Here is a 15,056-nt window from a genome sequence, read left to right as displayed (position 1 = left end):
TCTGAGCTGTTAGAGAAACCACAAACCCCCTTAGAGTGAGTACCCCAAAGGGAAATAATAGACCTGAGTGGGGAGAGGGTGTGTTAAGGCAGGAAAGCAGGAGACTCAGAGATGGTAGGGGTGAAGGTTTCCAGAGGGTCTTCTGGCCCAGTTCCTAGAGATTTTAACAGTGTTATACTGGTTTTTTTTTTTTTTTTTTTTTGCTTGTTTGTTTCTTTGTTTTTAGAGAGGGAGGAGGTGAGGGGCAGAGAGAGAGAGAGAATCTTAAGTAGGCTCCATGCCCAGCATGGAGCCCGACTCGGGGCTCAATCTCACAACCCTGAGATCATGACTTGAGCCAAAATCAAGATTCTGAGTCACAGGTGCCCCAACAGTGTTAACTGTTGAGGTAGTTTCTATAGACAAGTTCCAGAGTCGTTGGCAGGAGGGTTATAATAAAAAAGTGGAATGAAGAATTAAATCTTTAGAGTTTTCTATGAAATAGAGTCTGGGAGTAGAGTTATTTTGTGGTCTGGTAATAGAGTCCATCACAGGTGTGTGTGTGTGTGTGTGGGGGGGCATTGCACTGTTCAGGTGGAACAAAATAAATGTATGGCTATAGTGAAGGTCACAACAACCTAGTGATGACAGGAGGTGTGACAGTAGCAGCAGGGAAAGCAGATACGCTTTTAAAATGATGAATGAACTGGAAGCCACCATAAAGTAGGAGAAGAATTATCATGGCCATTTATGAATCTGTGTGGGGTCCCATAGGATCAGAAGGAAGAGATTCAGCGGCACCAGAATCTAGACACTGAGACGAAGGGGTCTGATCTAGATTTAGCAAATAATTACTGTTCTTGTCACTCTTTGGATTGTGCCCTGGGAAGACCTGGCTGCTTTTATATATCTTTTAGTGTTTAGCATGGTATCATGCATAATAGAGTAGCCCTCAGTAAGTGTTACTGACAGCCTAAGCAAATAAAACTAAGTAAAAGAAACACATTGAGGTTCAGACAAAAGGCAATACTGAAGACTGTAGGTCTGGAAGCTGATTTCCATTTATAACTGTTGAGTGTTCCCATCCAGTCTTTGCCTTCAAAGGAACTCAATTATGAAGAGAAACCAGCTTTTACTGTGATAGTTTAAAGTTTGTTTTATGGTGTTTAAAAGTGGTTTGCTAGGGCTCTGAGCCTTCTCTCCTACCTGGTAAGTAATAATGTCGAGGGGAAGTTGGGAAAATCTCAATGGTGATGGCAGCAGTGATGGTGATGGTGGGTAGGAAGGAATTTTTGATGAGAAGCATAACACGTTATGCCGGCTCCTGTAGCCAGAAGGAGCTCTCCCAGGCATTGTGAGTGGAGGATGACTGCAGATAGAAAGTGGCCTTTCCATCAGAAAAATCCCACCTAGGAGGAAGCGCCTGGGTGGCTCAGTCAGTTAAGTGTCTGCCTTTAGCTCAGGTCATGATCCCGGGGTCCTGGGATTGAGCCCCATGGGCTCTCTGCTCAATGGGGAGCCTGCTTCTCCCTCTCCCTCTCCTTCTGCCTGCCACTCCCCCTTCTTTTGCTCTCTCTCTCAAATGAATAAATAAAATCTTAAAAAAAAAAAGAAAATTCCATCAACGTGTTACATTTTGATGCATGAGTTAGGTGTGGGGACAGAGGACTGCCTTGCTCTAGTCTACATAATAGACAAAATATATGCAACCAAACTATTTCATAAATGCCAAGTGATCTTACTCATGAAAAGTGCCATTAATCATCTTTTGATTTAACAAGCATAATATTGAACTCCTAATATGTACCAGGTTTCAGCCTTCTGGAGGTACTGGAGATGGCCTCAAGTTTCTGTGCTTTTATGACTATAATTCCTCAAGACCAGCGACTTAGACTATTTCATTCATTCTTTTATTCCTTGGGGTCTCTTTTCTGGGATTTTTCAATGTGGCAGTGGAAGCTGTAGCTCTCTTTCTTCTTAGATTCCAGGACAGAGGCAGACATGTCCCTTGTTACTTGGAGGGCCTTGAGAGAATGAGCCCTAAGTACAGGTGGAAGCCAAGTGGAGAGAGAGATGGGGCAGGACAGGGAGCATGTCCTGATGGTTTTAGATTTAGTTATGAAGTCTTTGCTACTTCTACCTTTTCATCATCCAGTTTTATGAACCGTGAAATTGCCTAAGGTAGTTTGACATGGGTTTCCATGGCTTGCTGCCAGGGAGTCCTGATTTACACAGTATGCAACACTGAACCCATCATCTTTCTCTCCCAAAGCTGTACCTTGTCCTGTATCCTGGTTAATGGTTCCACTTCCCACCTTGTCCCCTCAGGTCAGAAACCTGGGGGTCATTCTAGAATCCTCCCTTCCCATCACCCCTGACAGTCAGGGACGGTCCTCAAGTCCTAATGATGTTGCTTTTAACTGTCCCTCGAACCCATTTCCTTCTCCCCAATCCCATGGTCCCACCTTCAGATAGGCCCTCAGGAACTCTTGCCTAGGGCTTTGCAATGACCTTCTACCTGGGCTCCTTTTAGTCTCGTCCTTGTAAAATCCATCCTCCACATAGCAGCTAACAGTAAGATGCAAAGCTAGCTTTGTTGGTACAATGCCCCAATTTCCTATGACCCAGTCCTAACCTCCAATATCTCACTTTTCATTTTACACTGTGTTGATCAACAAAAAAAGTTTATTTCACATACAAACCAAGTCCAGGCTCTCATGTTCGTAGCTATGATGGCTTTGATACTGAGGAAGAGAGATGGTCTGTTTCCATGGACTTAGTCTTCAGCAGCCTTTAGTACTTCATTTCCTACAAGATAGAGCCTAAATTTTATAGGTTGTCATTTAATGACTTCCCAATCTCTTCAAGCCACCTCCCTCCAACTAAAAGTCTGTAAAAATCATTGCTTCAGCAGACTGCTCTATAATACAGTTACCTACCAACATCTTTCCCTCCGCTTGTTTGTTAATACAAAGCTTTCTCCTGTGGAGTTCTTTACTTCTGCCCATTCATTTGTGCCTACCCTCAAGGCATTCTACCTCATGGTGATTTCTTGTTCTTCCAGCATCTAAGTTCTTATTGTTTGCACAATTCTTTTTATCACCTATTATATACTGCTTTATATTGGTATTTGACTCTTCATGAGTATGTCCTACTTCTGCCACAGGTTTTCAAGCTCTGTGAGAACAAGGACAATGCCTCAAGTCTCAGAGTGTGCCTAGCATATTGTCTTGTATATGGTGGGTACTCAGTAGATGTTCATAGATTTTCTTCTACTGGATCCATTCTCTTGAGTCGTGGCAGACCCACACTTTGGTGAATTTTTAATAAATGGGTTCAGAGTAGATAAGGGGTTAGTATCCAAAAAATATAAAGAACTTATACAACTCAACACACCCCCAAAATAATTCAGTTAAAAAATGGGCAGAAAACATGAACAGACATTTCTCCAAAGAAGATGTACAGATGGACAACAGACACATTGAAAAGATGCTCAACATTACTCATCATCAGGGAAATGCAAATCAAAACTACAATGAGATATCATCTCACATCTGTCAGAATGTCTAAAATAAAAAACACAAGAAACAACAGGCTTTGGTAAGGATGTGGAGAAAAAGGAGCCCTCTTGCACTATTGGTGGGAAAGCAAACAAGTGCAACCACTGTGGAAAACAGTATGGAGGTCCCTCAAAAAGCTAAAAATAGAATGAGAACTACCCTATGATCCAGTACTGGGTATTTATCCAAAGAATACAAAAACACTAATTCAGAGGGATTCATGCACCCCAGTGTTTATAGCAGCATTATTTATAATAGCCAAATATGGAAGCAGCCCAACTGTCCATTGATAGATGAATGGATAAAGAAGATATGGTACACACACACACACACACACACACACACACACACTGGAATATTATTCAGCCATAAAAAAGAATGAAATCTTTCCATTTGCAACAACATGGTTGGAGCTGGAAAGTATAATGCTAAGTGAAGTAAGTCAGAGAAAGACAAATGCCATATGATTTCACTCATATGAGGAATTTAAGACATAAAACAAAGAAAAAAAGAGACAAACCAAGAAACAGCCTCAACTATAGAGAACAAACTAGTGGTTAGTTACCAAGAGGGAAGGTCGAGGGGGGTTGGCTGAAATAGATGGTGGGGATTAAGGAGTACACTTGCGATGATGAGCACCGGGTACTAATATAGCGCTGTATGTTAACTATACTGGAATTAAAATTAAAAAAAAAATAAATGGGTTCAGAGAAGCCAAGGCCAGTACATTTTAACTTTCCAATGTAAAAGTTATTCAAGGTCAAAATCCTCAATTCCCACAAAGGGGATAATCACTTTTGTGAGGTGCCTAGCAACAGTCTTAAGTTCTACTGAGCAAGTCTCAGGAGTCTGTAACTTTTGTGTCAATGAAAATTATAATTACTGAGTACAATTACAATGCCATGGAAATCATGAATATTATAATTCATGCATCTGTAAAATTGCCATTTCAGGGCTCATGAAAGATACAAGCTCAAGACAAAAGAGAACAAGAAAACCTTGGAACCAGATTTCTGGTCACAATAAAGAAATTACTTTAAGACAGTCTGGGACTATAATTTTTTACTCTAACTTAATATATTTCTATTTATTTCTGAGTGCTTCATAAATTGGAGCTCATGAATATAGAAACTCTTCTGGTATTTCTATCTATTTTATTTTCTTGCTCTCAAATTCTCTTATCTGCTTTCATAATCTCTTATGATTATGATGAGAATTTTAGTCAACATCTGATCATCGTAATATATAAGGCAGTTTCTCTGAAGGTCTTAAACATAAGTTACATTTCATTTATCTTCCCATAGAATTTAGCATTCTTCTATTGTAAGTGACATTTTGTATTTAATTGGCTGATTCAAAAAAATAATTTATTGGCTCATGTAGGTTGAAAGTGTAGGGCTAGATCAAGCTTCAGGTACAGCTGGAGTTAGAACCAAAAAGATGTCATAAATATTTGGTTTCTCATCATCTTTTTTTTCTGCCAAGTGTTGTTTCTAGTCCTAGACTAGTAGCAAAATGGTAGCAACTGCTTCAGGCTCTATATCTCCTCAAGTTTCAAGACAGTGGGAAAGAGTGATATTCTCTTTCCTTGAAGTACCAACAAATGGATCTCATTAGCTCTCTGTGTTCATGTGCCCACCTCTAAACCAGTTACCGTGGCCATGATTTACTTAAACCTGGTGGGGAGGCATGGTAGGCACTCCTGGCCTCACAGGTGTAAACTGCTCCACTAGAAGTTTATGGACTAATAGTGTAGGTGAATTGATATTGGTCTTGCAGAAATCCACTTACTGAATTCTCAGGAGCAATCAGCCTTATTGACCACATCCTCTTTTAATAATATTTTCTTGGCTTTTGTGGTGCTCTAGGCTCTTGGTCCCTTTTTTATCTGGACATTGAAAGTTCAACTCTCTCAAGGCTATGTCCTAAGCATTCTTCTTACTGGCTTCTATTCTAGGTGATTTCATTCATACACAAGGCTTTAATAACCACCTAAAAACCAAAGCTTTGCAATTCCTCTGCAACCCAGGGGAAACTCTGCACTTCTGTCTCCAACTGCCCACTGTCTTTTCTATTTTGTTCTCTTAAAGTCACTTCAGACTCAACATGTTCAAAAACCACATCCCTTGTCCCCCAAACAAACCTAGTCTGAGCAGTGTTTTTTTGTTGTGGTGAACTGAACCATTATCTATCTAGTTCAGCAAGTTGGAAACCTACATACCATCTTTAACATGGCCTTACACTTACTCCCCATTGCTTAGCTTATCTATTGCCAAATCCTACAAAATTTACTTCCTCAATATCTCTCAAATATTTCCATTTCTCTCCACCTTTACAGCCACCTCCTTAGTCCAAGCCATTACCTTCAATCATCATTACTACCCAAGGTCTCAACTAATTTTCAGTGTTTTTTTTTTTTTTTGCCTTCTTTCAGTCTATTTTTAATTTTTTAGTTAGAATGCACTTTTTTTTTTTTCAAAATACAAATTCGATGACTTTCCATTGGTCTTCAAATACAGAACAAAATCCCTGCCATGGTCTATAAAACTTTGCTGATATGGCTCCTTCCTTGCTTGCCATCACTATAACTCTCCCTATTGCCTTCTTGCCCTTTCCAGCCACCATTGTAGCCTTCTTTCACTTTCTTGACATACTGTGGGAGACAGAGTAATGGGCCCCAAAGATGTCGACGACCTACTCACCAAAATGTCTGAATATTCCTTTGAATGGCAAAAAGGACTTTGTAGATGTGATTAAGTTAGGGATCTTGAGATGGGGAGATTTTCCTGGATTATCCAGGTAGTCCCAATATAATCACAAGGGTCCTTATAACTGCAGAGCAGGAAAATCAGAAAATCAGGTGGAGAAGGAGGTGTGATGATGGAAGCGGAGGTCAGAACGATATAAGGAACGGATGGCAAGTCAAGGAATGCAGGCAGCCTGTAGTAGCTGGAAAATGAAAGGCCACAGGTCCTCCCCTAGAGCTCTCCAAAAGAATGCAGCCTTATCAACACCTCAATTTTAGGATTTCAGAACTGTCACAAAATAAATTCATTTTTTTTAATTCAGCAAATTTGTGATAATTTGTTATAGTACCTACAGCAAACGAATACACACACCATGGAGCTGAATTCTAATTAATTCTAACAAATTAAGTTTAAGAACTAGTAAAGTTAGCAGAAAACTTTTAAGTGTGTTTGAAAAAACTCAGGCATGTGAATTGACTTTATCAACTGTAAGTTTATGAAATTTAAATACAAACTAAATACTTCTGATGAAAATTTAGTGCCTGAATAGAGATAGGCTGTAAGGATAAACCATGCACTGGATTTCAAAAACTTCATACAATAAGGGTAAAATGTGTCATCAATAATTTAAAAATAGTGATTGCATGTCATAATCAAATGTTGGATCTCTTGAGTTAAGTAAAATATATTTTTAGAATCAATTTTACCTGTTTCTTTTTAACTTTTGTAAATATGGCCATTAGAACATTCAGAATTCTATATATGGCTCACATTGCTATTTCTCTAGGTAAGTTCTTCTCCAGACTAGAGAATACAGTTCAAGAGGGCAGTTTTTTCATCCTTGTATCCTTTCACACACTGTCTGATGCTTCTTAGTAGGTGCTCCACAAATATTTAATACATGAGTGAATCAACGGAAGTATGTACTCCAACAGTGAAGTAGCCTTAAGGAACACTTTATCAACAGATTTCTAGCCTGCCTCACCATATATCTTAAGAATCAAAGTTTTAGGGGCAACAATGATACAACCAATAATTTTAGTGAGGTTCCAGCATGTTTCTATCTTCTGGAAGTGAAGATGCCTACAGCCTGGGAGGTGTAGTGGCTGTGTCTAAGCAATGGCAAACTAGACCTTATCTGGTGATGGGTAGAGTGTGGGTCAGTAGTGGCCGAGTAGACTTTGCTGCACTTGGCAGGAAGCAGGCTTGTAGGTGGTCTCGAGAGAAGACAGTGAGAGCCATCTGTGACAGAAAGTGCCCTGGCATTTTCTCTTCCCCGCCGGCAATGCTCCCTTCCCTACAATGTTGATGTTTCCTTTCTGTGACTCTCCCTTCCTTTTTCCCCAAAACAAGGTCATCCTTGTCATTTTACTCTGGTTTCACCCAGCCTAATCCCACAGGATGCCCTACCCAACGTCCTACATCCAACTGGGGATGCTTATTTTGTAGACAGTAGCCTCAGGACTCTTCAAAGGAGATGGGACAGCTTGGGTGAGGTGACAAATAGATCACCCCCCAGATTGATTTCTGTTGGAAGGAAGTCAAGTGTGTTAAGACCTCTGCATTTCAGGTCACACATCTTCATCTTTTTAGCCCCAACACCTCATTTCAACCCTATAAAATGGCATCTTCCCAGATTGCTTATCTCTTGTACCCACTTGAGCTCTCTCCTCTGTTTCAGAAGAAATGCATATAGACCCAGGCAAGACAGTGACTTCACGTCTTTATGATTAAATCCCTTAAATGTCTGACTAGTAATGCTGTTAGGTCTGAGTCATGGGGAGGCTCACAGGGGGGACTTCCTTAGCTCGCCCAGCCCGGCCGCTCTGCCCGTCTCCTTGTGTTTTTTTTTCTCACAAACCTCACACAAGCCAAATCCAGCAGCTTATTTTCATTCATGCCATCCTTACACTTCCTTTAGAGCAATGACCTACTTAAGTTAAAGGGAAATACAAACCCCCAAGGAAATTTGCTGACAGCTGGTTCCTGGGTAGAAGTAGGTTGGGCATGTGTCTGAGAGAAGCTTATAAGTTCTAAGAATCATTTTGGCTGGGGATGGCAGTGGAAAAGAAGGGCCTGAAGGTTTAAAGAAAAGTGTCTGACGAGAAGTGCCCCTGGGTAAGTGATTGGAGATGGATGATGGTGGGGAGGGTTGGGTAGGAAGCAGTTTCTCAAGGGCAGGTCTAAACTGGAATTTCTGTGTTCCCTCAGCCCTCAGCCTGCTCCGAAGCGCTGCTCCTTAGATCATGGGTCTAAAGAATATCAGGGTCCAGATGCAGCAGACAATGCCAAACCATTACTTGAAATAAAACCCACTTTTGGCAGACAGTACATGAGAGCGCAGTTTGGAAGATAAATTAAGGATGAAAGATGACAGGTGGAAACAACTTTTGACCAAGAGCCTGGATATTTGAATTTTTATCTTGAATTTGCCAGGAACTGGCTATGTACCTTATACTACAAAAGCTGACCCTTCTCAGCTTCACTTTTCTCATCGTAAAATGCATGGTTTAGACTAGATGGTGGCTAAGATGCTTTTCAGCTATTCAATTCCTTCAAACCCATAAAATAATTAGCCTATTGGCTAAGCTAGCTAATAACCACTGCTCTTTAGTATAGTTGTTAACAAGTAATCAGACTGATTTATGTTTTCTCTCGTCCCTTTTTAAAATCTTATAAAAATTTTTTTTAAATTTTTTTAAACTTTTTTTTTAAAGATTTTATTTATTTATTTGAGAGAGAGAGAATGAGAGATAGAGAGCATGAGAGGAAAGAGGGTCAGAGGGAGAAGCAGACTTCCTGCTGAGCAGGGAGCCCGATGCGGGTCTCGATCCCGGGACTCCAGGATCATGACCTGAGCCGAAGGCAGTCGCTTAACCAACTGAGCCACCCAGGCGCCCCCAAAAATTTTTTAAAATTTAATTAAAATTTTTCCTTTTCCTTTTTTTGAAGGAGGTTATTTTGTAGGATAGCCAAAAGGTGGGGCCCAGAAAAGATCAGAGATTCAAATAAATCCCTAAACAACAATCGGCCTCCGAATTGGCTGTGGACTGTAGAGTCCTTTTGGCGCCCTCTGGTTTGAGTCGTAGGCCTCACGATCCCCCCATCATCCGATCCCATGAGGTGATCCTTATCTTTCTGTCTGGTATGTGGGACGGCCAACTATCTCTGGCCAGAAGCTCCTGGCTGAGCCCTAATGCACACTTTGCATGCTGTCTTCATTCAACAGTAATGGTGTGAATGCAGTGGGCACTGATAACGTTTGATGCTACATTCCACAGTAGATCATCTCTGCTATTTATTAGAGGAACAGTCAAAACCAGATATAGCAGATAAAAGTACTCTTCGGTCAGTTTTTAAGCTTAAGCTTATAGTGCTATAGAATTTTAGAATTAAAAGAGCCTGGAGTCTGTCTGATCTAACACTTTAGAGATGAAGTGCAGATGAAATGACTTGCCCAAGGTTACAATTTAATTAGTGCAAAATGATGACTTGAGAACACCACCAGATTCTCAGGTCTGCAGTCTTTCTACTATACTATATTGCTATACTAAATGTAAGAGCTACATTTTCAAACGATTAATTTTGAATATGTGATGCATGCACTACAAAGTGTAAGACACAAAGGGTTTATAGTGAAAGTTTAGCCTCCTATCCACTGCTGTCTCTAACTACTTTGTCTCCTCACTCTTCAGTCAATCTGGACTTTATTTCAGTATAAGGTGTGATATGGGGACCCAACTTTATTTTCTTTTAGATGGCTATTCAGTAGTTAATAAGGTGCATTTCCTTTATTTGTGCTTCTCTTTTGGAATTTTTGTATTTTGTTTTTTCTCCTACGTGAACTTGATAGTCAGCTTGCCCTTTAAAAAAACTGTGTTGGTTTTTTAAAATGGGATTGTGTTAAATTGATAGATTAATTTAGGGAGATTTGTTGGTGTTATGAAGTCTGCTCTAGAGCTTCTGGGTGTCCTTTTCTCACTGGTAAAAAGAAATGTGGTGGTAAATACTATCCTTTCTGTCTTTTGATGTGGTTCAGTGAGGGTGTGGTTGTCACGCCTTCAAACAACACACCTTACCTCACACCTCATGCTACAAAATAGAGCAGCTACGTTGTCCTCCTTGCTATTTCTTGAACTCAGCTGGTAGGTTCTCTCTCTGCTTTCCCAGATAGCTGCAGGTGCTGCCTCACTCCCTAAAAGTACTGTGGACAATGTTGTCATCTCACTGAGCCTACCCTAACTACTCTATTTAAAATCACTACTGCGGGGAGCCTGGGTGGCTCAGTTGTTTGAGCATCCAACTCTTGATTTTGGCTCTGGTAGTGATCTCAGGGTCATGGGACTGAGCCCCTTGTTAGGCTCCGTGCTGGGCGTGGAGCTACTTGGGGTTCTCTCTCTCCTCTCCCTCTGCCCTTCTCCCCCACCTCTCTCTACCTCTCTAAACAAATTAAAAAAAAATCACTATTGCCTCTACTCCCAACTTTCCTAATTTTCCTCATTCTGTTCTGCTTTATTTTCCATACCACGTACTGCCTTCTAACATTCTAGGTAATTAATCATTGTGCTTGTTTTTATTTTCTGTCTCCACCACTAAAATGTAAACCTCAAAAGGGCAGAGATTTTTGCCTCCTTCATTCACTGCCATATCCCAAGTGCCTAGAAGCGTGCCTAGCATATAGTAGGCATTCAATAATTATTTGCTTAGTTGTATTAAAATAAAGATAGTCTTTATCCAGTAAGAGATTTTATTAAGAGTAGACATTACGTTTTTATCAAATATCAAATGTACTTTCAGCATCCATAGAAATAATCATGACTACTTTCCCTTTTCATTCCCCAGACATGGTAAATGATATGTTAAATTTTCTAACAGTGAAATATCCTTGCATTTCTAGAATAAACCCCACTTAGTCATGGTATGTTAAATGTATTCTGAGCTGCCTGATTCTGTTCACTATTTTATTTATTATATTTAGGTTTTTGAATTGATACTAAAAGTGAGATTCGTGTGAAGTTTGCCATGACATCTTTATTTGGCTTAGTTATCACATTATGCTAGTTTCAGTAAATAATTTGGACTCCTCCCACCCACTTTTTTTAATGCTCTAGAAGAGTCTAAGTAGAATTGACTTTATTCTTTCTTTGAAGTATAGTTACTTGTGCATTTCCATGATTCTAATCTCTGGGACCTTAAATTTTCTACTTTGTTGTGCTTAGTATTTTATAAATGTAGCTATGTTGTTTTTTATTTACACATTCAAAATTAAGCTAGAGTTAATTAGCTGAGGAAATTATCAAGAACAAGTCATCTTATCTCATACATTCTTTTTAACCAAGTTTCACTTAACTTGGGAGTTTAGGTAACATTGCTGCAATCCATCCCTTCCTTACTTCCTCCCTCCCTCCCTCCCTCCCTCCTTTCCTTCCTCCCTCCCTCCTTTTTTACTTTGAAATAATCAAGTCTTTGCTCTATTTTAGATTGATGTTTTGTGTAGGCACATTAAAAAAAAACAAACAACAACCCAACTCCTAAACTATTTTCCTTGAATGCTTATATAATTCTAAAGCTATAAATTCCTTCTCTTCCAGATGATAAAACAGAAGCCCGGGAAGTTCAAGTGCCCTGCCCACTTTCATTCTCCCAGAATGGGTTGGAAATAGGTCCCAGATTCGTATGAGTGTGTGTGCGCACATATCCTCTGTTCTGCTCTTCCTTCCAAACCTTCTTTCTTTCCCAGACAAATGTTAAATACCAACTATGGTCCAGTCATTGTTCAAGGTGTTAGGAGATAGGAAGATGAACAAGGCAGTCTTTGTTTTCTAGAAATTTGCTGTTTAGTGAGAGACTCAGACAAGTGGACAAATAATTACAATACAGCATGAAAGTGGTGCATACAAAATGAAAATGAATGGAAAACATAGTGGAGGGGAGGGTCGCTAAATGTGACAGGAGGCCCAGGAAAAGCTTGACAGTCTTGGACTTGACCTGACAAGGAGGATTCTGTTTCTGTTTATCATTTCTTGAACTCAAATATTCTATCAAGAACCACATGTATCTAAAAATATCATCACTCCAGGGAAGCTACTTTTGCTTATAGAGCCCTGCAGTTAGAGGCCCTATATTCTCTGTACTCTAATTTCCATAATACTTTCTTTCTGTTGGTTAGCACTGGGTCCTAAACCAGGTTGGGGTTTCCTGCTCCATCCTATATGGCTTCTACTCTCAGATCCTCTAGATAGAACCATCCCTTTGGCAATGTTCAAAGCCTTCAGCAGTTCTCAGGATGTAGGAATTTATTCTTGAGATGGCAGAAGATGAAGATGTTTACTTTAAGATTAAAACAAGGGTTCCCTGGCAACTGCCCAAACTGTGTTCACTTGGTGCACCGAGGGTAACATTATTGAATTATCTATACCAAAGAATTTCTGAGTTTATTTTTAGCATCATTCCTAAACTAGTTCTTTTATTTAACATGTTGTGAGTGCCTGATGTGTGCTCATCTCTGGATGAGGCATTGTGGGGGTACAAAGAATTAGAAGATAGGCTCCCTGCCTGAAGGAGTTTTTAGTTTAGTTGGCAAGACAAGACAGATAGAAACCAAAGATAAACAATAAATCCAGTCACTGTGTGATATGTCTCAAATGCATGTTATAGACAATTATAAGTATTAAGTTCAGAAGATAGAGAGATTATTATAGAATATACCAGTTCTTATTTTCCCCAGGCTTGCCCATCTTCAAGCCTGTGATGGTGAATTTTATGTTTCAAGTTGGCCAGGCTATAATACCCAATTGTTTGGTCAAACACTATTCTAGATGTTGCTTTGAAGGTATTTTTTAGATGTGATTAACATCACATGGCATGCAGTAAGCACTCAACACATGTTAGCTATCTTTTTTTGTGACTATATACCAGGGGTACTGTGCCTGGATTTGTAGAAACAATGGAAAATATTATACAGAGTTAGCCCTTAAGTTGCTCATGGTCTGTTTGGGGAGTTAGAGAAATAAATGTACAGTTCCAGTAGAACATGCTAGGAATATTGATGGAGGTATGAACAGGGCCATAGGCTGTTCAGCAGAGCATGGATTTGGTGCTCAGAACCCTCAGTGGTCTGGAGAAGGAAAAATCCATGGTTTGAGCTGCAAAGTCAGAGGAAGTAACCAGAGGCTGGAAGCTGAGAAACTGTGGTGCACTCAAGGGAACTGTCTGCCTAGAGCAGAGAGTATGAGAATGAGCTGGTGGCAGATGAGGCAGAAGAGGTAAATCCTGGGCCAGATGGTGAAGGGCTTTACATTGCCAGAGTAACCGATCATCTGATCTTTACCTTGTTTGTAGTTAAGAGCCTCACTTCCCCAAGGGCCTGAAACCCTTTGAGGTATTCTGGAAGGGAAGCAATATGGCAAAACAAAGAGGTGCACACATATATACAGGCACCATGAACACATTAATAAATATATAATTGAATGAATGAATGACCTCCTCTTTTTTTTTTAATGGGAGAACAATGAGTTGACTAGAACTTTGGATGTGTGAAGTTCCTGCAGAGTGGTGGCTCTCAACTGGGGTAATTTTTGACCCCCAGAGGACATTTAGCAATGTTGGGAGACATTTTTGACTGTCATAATTGGAGTGGGGAGTGTGACTGATACATAGTAGGTTGAGGCCAGGGATGCTACTAAAAGTTCCACCTGCACAAGACAGTCTGTGATAACAAAAAAAAAAACATCAGGTCCAAAATGTCAATAGTGCTGAGATTGATAAATCCTGCTGCAAAGATACTGAGAAATAAGGTTGGAGGAGGAGGAAGTTAGATGTACCTTACAGCATACCTTTAATGCCTTGACAAGTATTTTGGACTTTACTGTACAGGTCATTAGGAAGCCAATGAAGGCTTTTGAATACAGAGTGACAATGAAGGGCCTGTTCTAGAGGATTTCTCTCTCTGCGAGATGCAGGGAACTGAAGAGGTCAGGACGTGCCACCCCCAGATATGCTGCTTTGTGATATTGATTAGTTTGGGCTGAAGGCGCTTGAACAACACCAAATGCAGGGAGAGGCTTTCTCTGAATTCCCCTTATCTGCCAAAAGGCAGGTCCTTCAATAGCAACTCCATTATGGTTAAGTCTCCTCCCTGGGAGTTCCATCAACCAGAGAAGATAACTCTTGTCACAGGAGAGGAGACTAGAGTTGACACTACACCCAGATAAACTTTCTCACAAACTATCATATCTCCCATCTATTCTTCTAAGGGCCCCTTCATCTTTCCTAAAAAAACATTTACTCTCCTTAAGTTGCCTACATTCCCCCTTTACCACTAAGACAGTATATATGCTCTCAAATCTCACTGCTTTTCTGGATATTCACTCTTTCCTCCTGTGATGCCCCCATGCATGCAATATTCAAAAGTAATAAATTTGTATGCCTTTTCTCCTGTTAATCTGCCCATTCCCAGTTTATTTCATAGACTCAGCTATGGAACCTAGGAGGGTAGGGGGGAAGTTTTTCCTCCCATTACATTACATTGGAGGGTAGGAGGGACTGGAGGTAGGAGAATCATGTAGAAAGCTATTGTGATTCTTCAGACTCAAATGTTAGGAGCCTGACTGGGAGGAGATGGAGAGGAACATAATGAAAATTGATGGACATAAAAAGTCTAGAGAGGGAAGATAATGTGTTTTTTAAGAAAACATTCATTTTAAGGTAACAGTGCAATTCATGCAGAAATATCTCCGAAGCAGACAGTTGTGTGCTTAGGAAAGAAGAC

This window comes from Eumetopias jubatus, unplaced genomic scaffold, assembly GCF_037043125.1.
Source record: "Eumetopias jubatus isolate StellerSeaLion01/CBP00866 unplaced genomic scaffold, mEumJub1_p1.0 scaffold_16, whole genome shotgun sequence".
In the NCBI taxonomy this organism is placed as follows: domain Eukaryota; kingdom Metazoa; phylum Chordata; class Mammalia; order Carnivora; family Otariidae; genus Eumetopias; species Eumetopias jubatus.
Note: the sequence above shows the minus strand (reverse complement) of the source record.